This window comes from Myxine glutinosa, chromosome 5, assembly GCF_964187855.1.
Source record: "Myxine glutinosa chromosome 5, kmMyxGlut1.1, whole genome shotgun sequence".
NCBI lineage: Eukaryota > Metazoa > Chordata > Myxini > Myxiniformes > Myxinidae > Myxine > Myxine glutinosa.
In genome coordinates, this window is record NC_136265.1 from 113,584,292 (window position 1) to 113,597,504 (window position 13,213).

Here is a 13,213-nt window from a genome sequence, read left to right on the forward strand (position 1 = left end):
GGGAGCAAGGCCGGAGAGGAGTCGGTAGAAGACAGAAAGACCACCTACCTGCCTGCGGTGAGTGAGTGAAAGGCCCTCAGAGATAGCTTCATCGCGGGAGATTCCAATGATTCTCCTCCAGAAAACACAGGGTGATCCCAGGGAACTTCCAAGGGAACTCCTCATTTAGCAGACACTCATAGTAGCTCCTCCAAGCATTCCTAATTTTCCCATGGTCAACCATCTACCGGTAGATTCCCCATATTATCCTTTACCCATTGTTCTCCGAGAAGATCCTTATTTTATACTATCATTTGCTTGGTTTTCCTAAATATCTCCCCTCTACTATCTGCATTATTTATCATATCTGAAAGTGAATCATGTACTATTTTTTTTAGCCTTGTAAACTTCCCTTCTTGTCCAACACTTAGCCACTAAACATTCCTCCTTATCACCTCGCTTTTTCCAAATCCTTAATAGTCTTCTTTTCTTCTTAAATCACCCTATCTGCCTCATTGTTCCACCACCATGTAGTCTCATGTCTGGCTGGGCCCTTCGTCTTGTCACATGTCTTATCAGTAGCACGAAGCAGCACATCTTTTAAAAAGAGTCCCAACAACTCTACATCCTCTCCTACCATAGAGTTTCCAACATTCATTTCTAAAACATTTCACGATCAAAATGTTCCTTTACATTCTCATCTTGTAGTTTCCATACTCTTCTCGTTGAAACAGAGGATTTCCTTTTTCCCCAACTCCAGCTTATCTATATATCACACACCAACAGCCGATGTTGTAAAGCACATTCTTCTCCACCTGTTGTTTTCACATCCATGACCAACTTCCTATTTAACCTCCTAACTAGAAAGTAGTCTATATGACTCTTTATACCACCTGACTCATAAGTGATCAGTCTGCTCGGCCTCTTCTTAAACATTGTGTTGCGGATGACCATATCTAAAGTGTCCTCAAACTCGAGTGTTCTTACATCTTCAGTGTTTATAGCTCCGAAACCAGACCCGCCATGCACACCCTCATATATTTATACTAACTCTCCAACATGTCCATTCAGATCCCCTCCTATTACAACGACTTCTCTTTTGCTAATTCCTGAAACAACATGCACCAGTGTGTCCCAAAACTCATCCTTCCCCTCCTCACTTAATCCTATATGGAGCAGATATGGATACCATTGTTAATATACGCTTATAAAACAACATCTTTAGAACTATAACTCTTGCATTTACCCTCCTAACTTCCAGCACTCTCTCCACCCACCTCCCAGCCACCATAATACCAACACCACCAGGACCAGAGTCACAACCTATCCAAAATAATTTGTACCTATCATTTTACCTGTAACCATTCTCACAGCACCACCTCTCAGGGGCGGATCTGGGATTTCCAATAAGGGGGGAGCGCAACTGATGAGGGCGAAGCTCTAACGCGAGGGCCGTAGGCCCGAAGCCTGTAGCGGAGGGTCTGGGGGTCCTCTCCCAGGAAAATTTGAAACTTATACTGCTCTAGATGCGTTTTCCTGCAATCTGGGGACAAATATTCATGCCTCAATTTTACGCATTTTATCCACGTAACTTTTGATTTTGGGGATCGATTTTGAAAAACGGGATTCGAAATTAGACGGAAAACATGCACAGTCAGACAGAAAAAGTACTTGTGTAAGTGATCAAACAGAAAGATTTATTTAGCAGAAGTGCTCAGTCATGAGGGTTTATGGATGATTATCCAGAGCATCACATTATGGAAATAATTAATCCACAGTCACTGAAATTCTCTACCCATGGAACAATACAATCGGACCAGTTTTAAAATCACCACTGATTCATCACATCAAATGCGTCCTTGTCGCAACTGTCTAGTTTTATTTGACTTTTCACCGAGTGGATTTACGAAGAGCATCCTCCGTGGATATCTATTGGTGTATGCGTCAATATTGTAGTCAAGTCGGATATCGGATATAGTCGGATATTGTAGTCAATCAAGTCGTCAATGATTTTGTTGTAGTCAAGTCGGATATCACGATGGATGTAGAGCAGGACAAGGGCGTTAAAGCGATCCTCCGACATCATGCTCCGATAGTCCGTATTGACGTAACGGAGGGCAGAATTCGCTCTCTCAACTGTAGCACTTGTTGCAGCCGTGCACAGCAGAATACTCAGCACCCAAGTTACGTTTGGGAACAAATTCCTCACCCCATCTGAAGCCACGCGTTTCAATGTGTCTGATACTGTTGTCGGTAGGTTTCCCTCAGAAGACCAGTAACGGCCCCACAGCTTGAGTTCCTGGTGTAATGTTGACGGACTTGGCAGATCATCACCATAGAAGCGAAGGATGGCTTCCTCGGCATCCTGGTCAAGCTTTTCGGAACAAGTCGGAACAAGATATGCAGCTTTGATGGCATCTTGGTTTCTCCCCAGGAATCGTTCTTGCAGTTGCTGTACCAGGGAATCCAGGAAGGGTATGAACACTGATCGCCGATAGTATTCCTCTGGAGTGCTGAACTGCATGTTAGAGTGCAGTGTCTGGCGTGAGGCAACTCTTGGCGTCTCAATGGTTTTTCCAGCAAGCTCGGCCATCTTTTTGCATTTTTCGAAAATGTTGCTAAACTCTGCGTCCACATTTTCGCTAATGTCAGCTATCTGCTCTGTAACCAAGGACACCATTTCATAGGCCTTGGCGATTTCAATTGTGGAGCCCTGCAGTTGCTTTGCCAGACCCTCAGTATAACCATAGATATAGACCGATCCGACGGAGGGTTCAATGGACGGGCGCCCTCTGTAGACGCCGCCATAGTTGGAAGGCGTCCGCTTCATTCAGCTTGCTCTCCAGCATTCAGATTGCATGCAGTTACCGGTCTCAGTTCAATTTGCCAAAAGAATATCGATACAAAATATATTTGTTTGTTAGATTCATCGGAGAAGATGGAATCGTGGACGATACGACCGGTCCACCGAGCTATACGACCGGTGAGGAGCCAGTATGGCGGCCCACGCGGAGGTGGACTCTGAGGGAAGAATCCATGCCGGGTGGCAGTGATACACCCGCCATGACCTGGCCGTATGGAAGAGTCGATGAAGCGATAGGGAGCCGGCGAGGCGGCCCGCACGAAGGGACGGCGGCCCAGTCGGGTCTGCCAGACAAGTTGCGACCCTAGTGATCAAGGAACTTGGGGCTCGGCAGCGGCCACTCGGGGCCTAGCCGTAGTTGCCAGAGGTGGCCGGCCCGGGCGGAGGTGGACTCTGAGGGAAGAATCCATGCGGGGCGGCTGTGGTACGGCCGCCAAGACCTGGCCATATGGAGGAGTCGATGAAGGGACGGGCACCTAGTCGGGTTGGTCAGAGGAGTCGTTATCGTAGTGGTCGAGAAACTCAGGGCTAAGGCGGAAGGGGGCTCGGCATGGCGTAGCATAGGGTACGCGGTTGCTAACAAAATAGGTTTGGTGCAGGTGGAAGTGGAAACCGGGTACCCCCAGGTGCCAGGTGCCTTCAGGGCGGCATGGCCGTGCGCCTTCGGCACCCGGCGATATCGCCGAAAACGGGGTTTGTATCGTGTGCGTTCAGGTGCCAGGTGGTCCACGACCGCTCCACACGTATAGAGAAACACTTGAGAACGATTATCACGGACACTTTTCATGTACGATCGCGATGATAGTTGTGCTGGCGCAGCCAGCTGGAGTTAAGTTTGGATCGAGATGCCTCCCAGTAATGGCGGACGCAAGAGCGCCGCCTATCGGCGAAGGGGGCACGATCGTCCTTATCGGATCGGTCTATACATACAGGACTGAAAGGCCACGATGAAGGCAGAGCTCCTCAGCTGCACCCGAATTCCTACTTGATGTAAAAGAAACCAAGGATGTAGGCCTATTTGATGAAAAATCTGAATTATATTGGCCTGGTTTAAGCCTGTTACCGGTTACACTTACCCTTCTTGGGTGGAAAAAAAATATCGAATAAAGTGCGTTGTTTATTCGCGCGTTTCTCTGACATGATGTTAAGCCAAATCTCCACTAGACGATTTTTACAGCGATCGACGACATATTTCGAGACGAAACAGCCATAGCCAATCTCCACATGTCAATCTGACAATCAATCATCAATCAATCTGAAATTCAGTTGGTTAAGCGCAGCGTCAGTGGCGAAATCAAAGCTTAGGCAGCTAGGCAAAAACGGCACTTTCTAAAATCAAAATAAGGGGGAGGGGGCCGCACACCACTTGCGTCTCCCTCTAAATCCGCCTCTGCCTCTCCTCCACCTTGTTTCTTGCACAGAACATACATCCACTTTTTTGGGGCTCAAAGTTTCTGCTATCTCCCCAGCTCGACCACGCATAGTACCAATATTCAGACTAGCAGCTCGAATACATATCTTATCACCCCAGTTGGGTACTTTAAGCGTGACAGGTTTAGGTTTGCTCTCATTTGTAATTTGTACAGCCATCGATTTCTAAAAGGAAATAAGTGAGCCTGGGTATGGTAGATGCCACAGCCACAGCAACCCCAGACATCAGCATGCTTACATAACCTGGTGCTGTAACACCAGCAGTGCAGTGGCCTCGTGGGCGACCCAACCCAATCCGCTTCAGGGACAAACATCCATGCACAACATGGTACGAAAGCAGACAGGGTATTATACACCTGATGATAGAGCAGCCTCCTAGCATGCTACTAATGTGTTTGGGCTCCTGTATCATCAGGCGGTAAGTGCCAACGTGTTAAGACACACACCTAGTACCCTCTGAACAATGCAGCAACACTGCCCAGTGTCACCATGGCAGCTAACCCAGATGGGGAAGCATAAACTCAGGTGCCCGTTTAGCCATAAGGCAAATTTGAGGCATATTTTGTTGTGGCCGGATGCCCTTCCTGACGCCACCACAGTATCAGCTGTGGGCCTAGCCTTTGTCTGAAGAGACATACCGTGCAAGGCAGCAGGGGGATTTGTAATCGGTTTCCTTCTCCTAGGTGTACTTCTTACCAAGGCTAAAGAGATCCACCTACCCTGGTTGGATTGGTGAGCGTCACAGCAAATCCTCACAACGGAGGGCCATGCACACTGCCCTCAAGAGCACCGTTACCATAGCGCACCACGAGGAGATAATCTGAAAGTCTTGGCAAGGGTAGAGGCTATGTATCGGAAGGAAGGGCTTACACACTCGGCCTTCTTTCTTGCTCACAGAGCTGACTGGCAGTCGTAACTAAAAGTAATGAGTGGTAAACCATATTGCATCTTACTACAGTACTAGACGCATACATCTGCCCTGTGGAGAACCATCTGCACCACCTCGATCTGTTCTTGTGGGACGTACAACAGTTCAGACAGCAGATCACGTCATTCTTGCTCACTGGAGCTTCCGATTCAGGCCTGAGTTAGGGTCAGGCCTATGAAATGTAAACCTTCTCCAGTTACCTTTGATTCCTCTCACTCTCCCTTCTCTTTGCAGGTTAAGCATTTACACAAGTCGATGTCCATTCATGAGGCTTGCGATATGGCTTCAACGTCAACAGAGCTCCATTCTTTTAGTCATCCTTGAAAGAGGTGTCAAATGCCTGTCCTATCCTGGTGGTTTGATACGGTACTATTCCAAATATTGGACAATGGACAACAAGAACACTATTTCAAAAACCCACACCACGGACGGACCTTCGAGGTAAGACGGTGTGGAAGTCCGCATGGACTTCTGAGTTTATGTTAAATCATGTTATCACTTGAAAATGTTGAATTGAAATGTTAAATCTGTCCTAGGTAAGTGAGTTATCACTTGTACCCAGTGCTAACCTGTTCATACTCTCTTCTCATTGCAGGAAGGCACAGAAACATGAGTGTTGTTTTGTAAAACTAATTATGATGCACAGCAGTATTATATAGTCTTTAGAAATATGGAATGCAAATAAAGGTGAAGCTATATTTAATGATAATACTGTGAGTAATCTGCATTATGAACAATATAACTTGTTTATTCATCATGCTTAGAAATAATAAGGTGGAGAGAGCTTGTATTAATGACCTGTCCAAGGGAGAAATACAATATCCTTTAGGGAACTCTGTAAAAAGGCAAACTCAGCGGTTCTCATGATCAAACCAAACAAGAATCTCCTTCTCTGATATTAACACCGTGTGCACACCATTTACTCCACTCTGCTCATCTCTGTGCCCTGCTGTTGGAATACTTACCAGATGATACAACATACCCAAGAGGACGCCAGCTCGGCTCCAATCGGTGACCTTCCTGACCCTCATCAGTCAGCCTGACTTCTCAAAGCATGCCTACTCGTTTCTTATGGCTTGTATAATGTGAAACAGATGCTCTGATAACTGTAGGCGCCAGTCTGGCTGAGACCTTTTTGACCCATCATTACTCCCTATTCCCTTCTCAGACATCATGGAAAATTCCTTTGTCTCAAACACTATAAAGAGACCCAATACAACAGAATTCAGCAGAAGACTTGTTCGATCCGTAGTCTGCTCTTCGTTTGTGCCGGCCAAGTTCTGTCTACTGTGTTGTATAATCGAGTGAGATTTCTCCTTGGTATTACATCTTCACATTGTGGTTGAGGTGTCGACACTCTATTCTAGTTGTGCACACATTTTTAGTGCCTCGGTTCATCTCGAAGATGAATAACAAAGTACAGAAAGATGAGTACTCACTCTTTGCACAAGACAAATGCAAACAAAAACATTCCAGCTAGATTAACAAGTTTTATATACGCCTGCATTTTTCATCGACACAAGGAGGTTGCATAAGTATCAAGACGTTTCGCAAACATTTAAACGAGTACCAGAAAAAACTTGGTTGCACTTCAAAAATACTTTAAGCTTAGTGCTTTGAATTCCAAAATAAATATGAACAAGTCAGGAGACGACGATGGTTCACGAGCGAGCGGTATTCAATGACAAAGGACGGACTGTAACCGAAACAGGCCCGGACAGGCCAGGCCCGGAAATGTCAAAACGAAGGTTACTGACCTTGAAATGAGATAGAAAATAATGTATAATCAGTTATGAGGTTAGGTAGCTACACAATACCGAAAATTCGGTGAAAAATGAAATGATTAAAAAAAACAAAAAAAACATCGAGCTCTGTGGGGCTAGACACATGACATTGGCCTAACCAAATATGGAACCCCCTGTCAGATTCCACCAACCCCCTCGGAGAAGATGTAGTTTGAACTCGATTACCCCCTAAAAAGACATCTTTTTCGGGCAAGGCTCCGCCCACAATGGGCGCAATACGCCCACTCGAGGCAGGACACAACTAGATCATGATATCAACCTCCCACCCAAGTTTCATCAAGATCTAATGATGTCATCGGGTAGTTATGCTGCGGAAAGACAGACACACAGACACACACACAGACAGATGCACACACATGACGAATATAGTGGTCACCTGATAACTCGTGAACCAATGAAAACGTGAACCAATGGGTTTCTCTCATCTCCTCTTCCTGTTCAGGCTGGAGTTCCCCAAGGCAGTGTTCTGGGCCCTGTGCTTTTTCTGGTCTTCATCAATGATCTCTCTGACTCTCTTGAAAATCCTCTCTATCTCTTTGCTGATGACTCCACTCTCTGCCGCTCCATTCCTCATCCCTCAGATCGGCAGTCTGCAGCCTCCTCACTCTCTGCAGACCTGGACAGCATCACAGACTGGTCAAACAAGTGGAACATGTCTTTCAATCCTGACAAATCTCACACTCTTACGATGTCTCTCCGAAAAGACCGACGGGACAACCCTCCCATCCACTTTCTGAATAATCCTCTCCAAGAAGTTCTGTCACTCAAGCTTTGGGGTCTCACTATCTGCCATGATCTTTCCTGGGAAAACCACATTTCCAAGCTGGCCTCCAAAGCCAGTCGCCGATTGGGCATGCTCCGTCGTGCAAAGTCCTTCCTTGGCACACCTGAGCTCCTCACCACATACAAGGCTTTCATCCGCAGCTCAATGGAGTACTGCTCTCCCCTCTGGGCTGGTGCTCCTGCCTCACACCTAGCTCGTCTTCACGCTGTTGAAACCAAAGCGTCCAGAATCATTGGAATCTCCCGCGATGAAGCTAACTCCGAGGGCCTTTCACTTACTCACCACAGGCAGGTTGGTGGTCTTCCCGTCTTCTACCGACTCCTCTCCGGCCTTGCTCCCCCAGCTCTCTCTGGGCTCCGTCCCCCAAATATTCCTACAGGTCGCACAAGATCTGCCTGCAACCCTCTTATGGTTAAACTGCCAAAATCAAGACTCTCTGCTTACCTTCACTCCTTCATTCCTCTTTTGTCCCGCCTCTGGAACAAACTCCCTCACTCTCTTCAATCCCACTCCCCCCTCCAGGTCTTTAAAACAGCTGTTCACCACCATCTCTTATCTTCCCCCATAAAAAATCTTGATCTTTTCTACCCCTGCTAATTTCACTCCAAATCCACTTTTTTGAAATACCAACTTCTTTCCTGGAAGTCCTTGGTGTCCTTGTGTTTTATACTTCTCCCACCCCCCTCTCCCTTCCCACGCCTCCTCCCCCCAAGCTCTCTCCCTCCCACACATCTCCCGATGTCCCTGCTCTCAAATGTTGTGTTCGTGTGCTTCCCCTTCTCTCCCCATCTTGTCTACCGCTCCCTCTTTTTATATATTTTGTTTGTCTGTTTGATTTTTTTTGTGATAAATGTTAGCTCTTTCACGAGCCTCGATTCTGTATACAAAAAAAAGAAAAAAAAATGTACGATTTGGGTTTAACCAACTGTTGATGTATCCCACGTGTGGTTAACTTGGTAATGAACCGAGTACCACGAGGGTGTGAATGCACGGAGAAATTAACTTAGTAATGAACTGAATAACATGAGGGGGTGAATGCATGGAGAAATTAAATTAACTTAGTAATGAACTGAATAACACAAGTACGTGAATGCATGGAAAAATTAACTTAGTAATGAACTGAATAACATGAGGGGGTGAATGCACGGAGAAATTAAATTAACTTAGTAATGAACTGAATAACACAAGTACGTGAATGCATGGAAAACTTAACTTAGTAATGAACTGAATAACATGAGGGGGTGAATGCACGGAGAAATTAAATTAACTTAGTAATGAACTGAATAACACAAGTACGTGAATGCATGGAAAAATTAACTTAGTAATGAACTGAATAATACAAGTACGTGAATGCATGGAGAAATTAAATTAACTTAGTAATGAACTGAATAACACAAGTACGTGAATGCATGGAAAAATTAACTCAGTAATGAACTGAATAACATGAGGGGGTGAAAGCACGGAAAAATTAACTTTGCAATGAACTGAATAACACGAGGGGGTGAATGCATGGAGAAATTAACTTAGTAATGAACTGAATAACACGAGGGGGTGAATGCATGGTGAAATTAACTTAGTAATGAACTGAATAATACAAGTACGTGAATGCATGGAGAAATTAACTTAGTAATGAACTGAATAACACGAGGGGGTGAACGCACGGAGAAATTAACTTAGTAATGAACTGAATAACACAAGGGGGTGAATGCATGGGAAAATTAACTTAGTAATGAACTGAATAACACGAGGGGGTGAATGTACATAGAAATTAACTTAGTAATGAACTGAATAACACGAGGGGGTGAATGCATGGAGAAATTAACTTAGTAATGAACTGAATAACACGAGGGGGTGAATGCACGGAGAAATTAACTTAGTAATGAACTGAATAACACGAGGGGGTTAATGTAGAGATAAATTAACTTAGTAATGAACTGAATAATACAAGTACGTGAATGCATGGAGAAATTAACTTAGTAATGAACTGAATAACACGAGGGGGTGAATGCACGGATAAATTAACTTAGTAATGAACTGAATAACACGAGGGGGTGAATGCATGGAGAAATTAACTTAGTAATGAGCTGGATAACACGAGGGGGTGAATGCTTGGAGAAATTAACTTAGTAATAAACTGGATAACACGAGGGGGTGAATGCATGGAGAAATTAACTTAGTAATGAACTGAATAACACGAGGGGGTTAATGTAGAGATAAATTAACTTAGTAATGAACTGAATAATACAAGTACGTGAATGCATGGAGAAATTAACTTAGTAATGAACTGAATAATACAAGTACGTGAATGCATGGAGAAATTAACTTAGTAATGAACTGAATAACACGAGGGGGTGAATGCACGGATAAATTAACTTAGTAAATGAACTGAATAACACGAGGGGGTGAATGCATGGGAAAATTAACTTAGCAATGAACTGAATAACACGAGGGGGTGAATGTACTGTTACGGGGTCCCCCCTGCCTTACCCCTGGTCTCGGTGGACCTCCGGACCCCGAGAGGGTCCCCGGCAGAAAGCTGTTTTAATCTCTCACTGGAACCCGCAAATGGAACAGTCGAGTCAAATGATGCAACCCCACCCGGTTATAAGCAAACCATAATATATTATAAATCCCACACAAAGAGCCATACCGCAATGGGGCAAGCCATACAGCAATGGGGCAATCACACACTTTCAAATCCTACGATAATATCCTTATCAAGCCCCTCAACCCCACACTCACGGCACCTCCCCCAATGTCTCTGCTCCACTCCAAGGCGAAGTCCCAAAGTCTCTGTGCGCTCCCGCGATCGGGGAGTCGAGGCCCGATGGTCAATTGAGGCGTCGACGAGCGAGACGACCCCGAGGTCGCGTGCTCAGCCCCCAGCAGCACAGCGGTGGAGAGGAACCTCACCAAGATTCGAATTGAGGCGTCGACGAGCGAGACGACCCCGAGGTCACGTGCTCAGCCCCCAGTAGCACAGCGGTGGAGAGGAACCTCACAAAGATTCGAATTGAGGCGTCGACGAGCGAGACGACCCCGAGGCCACGTGCTCAGCCCCCAGCAGCACAGCGGTGGAGAGGAACCTCACAAAGATTCGAATTGAGGCGTCGACCAGCGAGACGACTCCGCGGTCACGTGCTCAGCCCCCAGCAACACAGCGGTGGAGAGGAACCTCACAAAGATTCGCTCCGATGTACACGTTGCGGTTCAACCCGCGAGCCTCCGTAGAATTTGCACGTGCCCCTCTCTGGTACGGCCATTCCCGGAAATCCACCAGGGAATAATGCCCAGCCGACACCACGAACGCCTGTTCCCTGCAGGGTGCTCGCGTGGCCAGAATGGCGCGCGGCTTTCGCTCCAACTCTCCGGTCTCGATCCGGATTTTTCCACCACCTTTATCAGGAGCGTTTTTAACCCTTTTACCCACAACAAGCATCATCTGGAATCAACCATGAACAGGAACCACCATAATTAGGGCCGGTATCCAGAACACTTCCCCCCCTCAAGAAAGAAAGTTTGAACATAGGGAAAACTTTCGTTGTAGGCAAAATTCTTTACACCAACAAGAGTAAGCTCACCCCCAAATCATCAATTCCTGTGAGCAACAACCATCCATAGTTCCCAAAAAGAAAGCAACAAACTTTTCACACCCCCCACAGAATTCCCCAAAATTAACTCTCTGGACAACGCGTCCGCCACGACATTGTCCCGGCCCTTCACATGTTCAATTTCCAAGTTGAACCCCTGCAAAGCCAAACTACATCTCATCAACCTCTGATTTTATTTTCATTTTTTGAATGAAGGTTAAGGGGTTGATCAAAAATCCAAAGTTACGCATCTCGATAGCCCTTTTTCCGGGAGGCCAAGCTGAGTATTCACTACATGGATGCCTTTAGGAAGGTGGAGTTCACGGTTAGTCCGGGGAGGAAAGTTCACTACATGGACGCCTTCAGGAACGTGGAGTTCACGGTTAGTCCGTGCAGGAAAGTTCACTACATGGACGCCTTTAGGAACGTGGCGTTCACAGTTAGTCCGTGTAGGAATCTGGGCTCGGCGGCTCCGCCGCATTCCGTGCTTCAGCTTCTCTGGACTCCTAATAATTACAGTGGGACCACTTGTCACAGTAGTCACGGGAATAGCGGTCTCCCTCTCGGCTGCTACCCTGATAATCATTCTTTCGGGAGATGCCGTAACTCTGGGAGCCTCCATAGTAATATCAGCTGCGGCCACCACCAAAACTACCGCCAAGTTGTCCTCTTCTGTAGACCTCTCGACGCCTATTAAATGCCTTCCCTACTGTTATGGTCCGACCCTCCAAATCCTTGCCATTCCAATCCTACTCTGCCTCTTTGGCGTCCTTTGTGCTTGCAAACGTGACAAAGCCGAACCCTCTTGACTGTTGCGTTTCCCTGTCTTTTACCAACCGCACTTCCACAAGCGGTCCATATTTGTTGAAGACAGAGGTCAGAACTTCCTCCTTTGTTTTGAAGTTCAGTCCACCTACAAAAAGCTTGCCAACTTTGCCTCCATCCCTGACTGGTGAGGTGTTATTTCCCATATCGGACTTTTTCACAACCATCAGGTTACTAGAAACTTGACCCCCGGCCAAATCATTCCCAACCACAACTGATACTCCCTCTCCAGGAAGAGTGGCTTGCAACCCCACGGTGACCGGTCCTGACACCAAATCAGACTCGAGATTGAAGACATGAAGGGGAGCGCTAACCCAGCCACCGATCCCTTGTAACCGAACACTATCACCAGTTGCTGTACTCTCCGACAATGGCAAAATGCCTTCAAGCATTAAGGATTGATGTGCTCCTGTGTCCCTCAATACCCTAACAGGTCTTGGGTTAGTCGAGTCTCCCTCCAGTGAGACAAACCCCTCATAAATAAATGGTTGGTAACTCTTCTGTGGGCGATTTCTCACGTTTGCCATCGCATTCGGAGTTGTACTAGTCGGACTCCGCTCCTGATTTTCCTTTCCCAAAGCATGACAGTGGGACATCAAGTGTCCGGGCTTATGGCAAAAAGCGCAAGTAGGCCTGGAGGAGAACCTCGTGGTCTGCCTCGAGGTCCATGGAGGATACGTCTGCCTTGAAACCGTTGACTTCTGACCCCTAGAAGTCGTAATATCAGAGTGGTCCTCCTCTCGAGGCCGCCCCCATGAATTTTCGTTCTCCGCCCCTGCCGTACCATAGCTCCCCTGGCTAAGTCTAGGCGAGAAGTTAGGGTTGCGGAACCCCATCCTGTGGGTTAAGGCATAGTCATCTGCCGTGGTCGCTGCCTCATACAACTTTGGTACTTTCCTTTCCTCCAGGTGTATTTTAATGTCCTCGTGGACACACTGTTGGAATTCCTCCACCAGGATCAATTGTCACAATAGTTCGAAGTCTTTCCCAACTCCTTTCGAATCGCAC